We start from the raw sequence: 5,186 nt of genomic DNA on the forward strand, positions 1-5,186 counted from the left end.
TCGTTAATAGAGTATAAAGAGATACATATTTAAAAGTAAATTTTAATAACTTAAAATATTTTAATAATTTATTTAAAATTATTTAATAATTTAATTTTAATAAATTATTTATTCTAAATAAATTTAAATAAATAAACTTTGTAGGTACTTAAATGATGTAAATGGGTATGGCAAACTACATATCTGTCCATAATAATGCCGTGCCTGTGAGGGTTAATGGTTGATAACATAATGAATGGGGTAAGTGTGTCCTAGCTATCAGTTAGCATGCAAAATGCCAAGGTGAATTATTGCAAGCACTTTCAGGTTTTGTATATTTTGTGTAAGGGTCAATGAGGGTACATTTTCTCAAATTTGATATGTATAAAACAGATCAATATCCTCTAATTAATTTGATCATTAACTTTTTAAATGTATAAATGACACATTCCTCTTTATTGTCTTTCATTACAGAGCACTTCATTTGTTTAATTCTGCTGTTGGCCATGGTTTGGGCCCTGCAGACTCGCTCCCCCCTTCCCCCCTAAAAAGGGAGCCTCTTTGTATATGATCACACACTCACCATTGGTGTGCAGGTCAGGATGGATCTGCTCCCAGATCGTCTTCTTAGGGTTCAGCTCCTTTTCAGGCTCTCCAGGGAAAACATCAAAAGTAATTCTGCCTCCAGGAACGGACCCGTTGGGAGGGCCCAAATCTCCACTTCTCTGGTGTACTGGCACACATCACCATTGCTTCCTACAGTAAGTACTCCCCACATTTTTGCAGGCTTCAGATTAGAAAGTAGAACCACCCTCTGATTTTGCATCTGTTCTAAAGGGATGTGATTCACCAGAGTACAGTGAGGACCGCTCTTGGGGCTGCTTCTCCTATATCTACTTCTACATACGATGAGTCTGCATCCAGGTGTTTGTAGCAGTAACGATGCAACCAGTTCGAAGATACAGGAGCGATGCGTGTATAGGCTTAGAGTCAGCACTTGCTGCTGCCGACTGCTGTTGCTTCTCCTTTTTCTCTCTTTTCTTTTCAGTTTTCTCCTTTACCTTCTTTTCTTCTCCTTCTCCTCCTTTAATCTGTTCTTCTATACCATAGAGGCGGTTGTTGTTACTGATGGAGACTATATCACACTTTCAGAAACAGTAGAATTACTCTGTAGTGAAGTACTCGATGGAACTGGTATTCGCTTCACTCCGTTATGAATTTCTGCCTGAAGTAACTCTTGCTTTAGTTCTTCTATTTCTTTTTTCAGTTTAGCCTTTTTAACTTATAGTTTCTTATTTTCTCTCAGAGCTACCGGCAAAATTGCTTTCTCCTTGAGAAGAGCAACCTGCAACTTGAGATAGTCAGTGATCTCAATGACCTGATCCGCCTCCACACCCCTTCTGCTCCAGCCACTTCAGATCAGCATCGCTAGTGTCCATCTTCCCCAGAATCGGCAGAAAATCATGAAGCTGTGAACTGCAGCTCTTGAGCAGCCTCGGCCAGGTGTTGGAAGGAACTTTGTTTTTAAATAGAACCACAATTAACTAACTACAAAACAGATAAATTTTCATTTTACTATGTGTCCATTTCCTCATTTGTAAGCTGGAAATATTAATTATCTGTTTTATAGGGAGTTAGTGATGGTTTAGGAGACCATGCACATAAAATGCATAGTGTGGTAGTGGATACACTGTCAACAAATGTTACCTGTTTCTGTCATTTTAATTTTAAGATCTATCTATCTATCTACCTATCTATCTATCTACCTACCTACCTATCTATCTATCTATCTATCTATCTATCTATCTATCTATCTATCTATCTATCTATCTAATCATGTATGCAGTGTTCTGCCTACATATATGTGCCAGATCTCATTACAGATGGTTGTGAGCCACCACATGGTTGCTGGGAATTGAATTCAGGACCTATGGAAGAACAGTCAGTGCTCTCAGCCTCTGAGCCATCTCTCCAGCCCCTGGCTGTTTCTATCTTATGTACCATGGCCAAATAAAGTCTTTGTTTCTGTCTTGTCAGAAAGTTCCCAAAGTACTTGGGATTTTCTGACTGACAAAGCTGGTGTAGAGTGAGGTAAGGAAGACTGCTGTGACTCTTCGTGGGCTTCTAGATAGAATCAGAGGGGGAGTGAGTCACTATAAACACGAACCGGTGATTAAAGGCTTGGGAATTTTAGCTCTGTGATACTGAGAGAGGAACTAGAGATGAAATTGATCACAAATAGCAAATGCCTTAGTCTTGCCATGTAAATCTTTTTTTTTTGGGGGGGGGATGTAAGTCTTTTTTAAAAATCATGGTTACTATAAAAATGTTGTTGTAAATATTTTTAATGAAAACATTTGAATACAATATATTTTGATCACATTTTTTCCTCCCTCAATGCTTCCCAGATTTTTCTGACCTCCTTACCAACTCTACTTTGTAACAGCTCGTTCTGTCCCACGTTTGGGGGCCACTCTGTACTAGCCCAAGCTGCTGCTCTGGTCCGCGGGTCAGGGTCTAACAAGAGAGAGAATGGGGATGAAGGGGTAAGAGACTCGAAGAATGGAGACAAGACACAGGGTCTGATCAAGTCTCTCTATTGAAAGGAAATCCTGGGTATTTATATGCTTGCCCTCATGGCCAAGCAGAGGAACACAGCTGAAGGCACTTTACCCTGTGCCTTGTAGCTATGGATACCATGTGCACCTTGCAGCTGGGGGCACTAAACAAAGATGTTTATCCGCGTGTGCTCAGCTGTTGCATGCTGTTGAAAACAAGTCTCTTGTCAGGGTGTATGGCTCGAGATGGCTGCAAAGATGATAGCTGCCCTCGGCTATGAGTCGGCTCCCAACACTGCTTTGTAGCCCTTCTCTCCTTTGGAGATCCTCTTATCACCCCGAGTTGCTTATTATGTACCTAACTGCTATGGTTATTCAGGTTACAGTACACATACTGACATTATAAAGCTACCTTCAACATGAAAATGAAAATATCTAATATTTGTCTTTTGGGGTCTAGTTATCTAACTCAGGATGATTTTTTTTTTACAAATAAAAGTTTATTGTACAAAATTAAGGCTCCATATTTCATAGTTCAACAAAATGAAAAAAAAATTAGGTAACTTTTCCCAAAACTTCATCTTCACTTCCAACCATTTAAAATGACTTGATCAAATGTTATCAAAACAAACGCTATAAATAATACCAAGTCCTTTAACGCTGGCATCCCTCATGTTATTTTTTGGCATAGATAATCTTCATGGCATGGGACAGTGTGATGTTAAACCCTCGTAGAGCATCTCTGGCAGCTCCAGCCTGCCCATCATTTTCAAATTCTACAAACACTATGTCGTATCTCCCCGGTACCAAGCGAGCCTCCTTGAAACCAGGGAACTGGTTGAACAACATCATCTCATTCGTCTCCTCTGGTAAGTTATTAAGGAATAGGATATAGTTTGGAGGGTAATCAGGGACCTGAGGATTTGGCGCTGCATTTCCTTGGGTATTAGCTGAATTTGATGTGCCCTGACCAGGCTTCTTGTTTGCAGCTGCTGCAGCCTGTTCCATGGTCTTAGCTTTCTTCTTTTCCTTTTTCTTTTCCTTGTCAGCGAAAGTACCACGCATTTTAGATATTATATCGGAATCTGTTTTTGCATACTGAATTCTCATTGGTTTACCATAAAATGGAAATCCTTGTAACTGTCTCAAAGCATTTGTGGATGAACCCAGTTCCTTAAATATAACAAAAGCCTGTCCCCTCATCTTCATGGTCTTTAAAGCCACAATATCTACTACATGTCCAAACTGAGAAAACAGGGCATACAGAGATCTCTTCAATTCTTCTTTTTTAATTTTGTCATTAATATTGTTGATATAAATCGTGTGATTTGGTCTGATATCCATGTTTGGGTAAAACCCTTCAAGTAGCCTGAGGCCAGTGAGGTCCGATGGAAGGCAAAGCTGGAAGAGCCTCCCAGTGCCGGAAGAGAGCGAGGATGATTTTTTTTTTAAGCTTCATCCATTTACTTGTGAATTTTCCTTCATTTTTCTTAACAGCTAAATAATATTCCATTCTGAAAATATTCCACATTTTCATTATTCAATCGTCAGTTGATGTGCATCTAAGCTGTTTCCTATTTCTGGCTATCATCAATAGAGAAACAATGAAGATGGCTAAGCAAGAATCTCTGTAGTAGAATGTAGAATCCTTTGTATATACGCCCAAGAGTGTCATAGCTGGATATTGAAGTTGATGTATGTCTTAGTTTGGGTTTCACTGCTATGAACAGACACAATGACCAAGGCAACTCAGAAAAATGACATTTAATTGGGGTTGGCTTACAGGTTCAGTGGTTCAGTAAATTATCATCAAGGCCAGACCACGGCAGCATCCAGTCGAGTATGGTGCAGGAGGAACTGAGAGTTCTACATCTTCATCTGAAGGCTGCTAACGGATACTGGTTTCCAGACAGCTAGGACTAGGGTCTTAAAGCCCACATCTACAGTGACACCCCTACTCCAACAAGGCCACACCTCCAAATAGTACAACTCTCTGGGCCAAGCATAATCACACCATGACAATACATTTCCAGTTTTCTGGGAATTGGTCACACTGATTTCTATCGTGTTTGTACAGTTTGTACTCCCACTAGCTTTAGGCAAGTGTATCTTCCCTTTCCCTACATCCTCAGCACTGGGAGTTATCATTAGTTTTATTGATCCTGGCCATTCTGACTGGTTTAAGATGAAATCTCAAAGTAGTTCTGATTTGCATTTTCCTGATGACTAAAGGTGTTGACCATTTCTTTAAGTGCTTGTCAGCCACTGGTGCTTCATCCTTTGAGAACTCTCTGTCGAGTTCGGTTGCTCATTTTTAATTGGGTCATTTCTTCTCTTAACATCTAGTTCTTCCTTTGTTGATTTGTTTTTTTGTAGCTCTTTATATATTTTAGATACTAACCCCTTTTCTGTTCTGCATTCTGCTGCTTTGTGTTAATGAGTGTCCTTTGCTATACAGAAGCTTTTCAGTTTCATGAAGTCCCATTTACTGACTGTTGGTCTTAGTACCTGGGCTATCAGTGTCCTCTTCAATGAGCTCTTTTCTGTGACAATAAGTTCGAGACTATTCCTCACTTTCTTTTCTGTAAGATTTGGCCTCATGTTGAAATCCTTGATCCATTTGGGGCTGTTTCATACAGAACGATAACC

At 39.7% G+C, this 5,186-nt stretch overlaps 2 pseudogenes; both read right to left on the reverse strand.

Annotated features, from left to right (window-relative positions):
- Positions 1-373: 373 nt before the first annotated feature.
- Positions 374-1,418, reverse strand: LOC114609103 (annotated as a pseudogene).
- A 1,794-nt stretch (positions 1,419-3,212) lies between these two features.
- LOC114609102 lies at positions 3,213-3,881 on the reverse strand (annotated as a pseudogene).
- Between the last annotated feature and the right edge of the window lie 1,305 nt (positions 3,882-5,186).

The sequence above is a fragment of the Grammomys surdaster genome, unplaced genomic scaffold, assembly GCF_004785775.1.
Source record: "Grammomys surdaster isolate TR1022 unplaced genomic scaffold, NIH_TR_1.0 125946, whole genome shotgun sequence".
In the NCBI taxonomy this organism is placed as follows: domain Eukaryota; kingdom Metazoa; phylum Chordata; class Mammalia; order Rodentia; family Muridae; genus Grammomys; species Grammomys surdaster.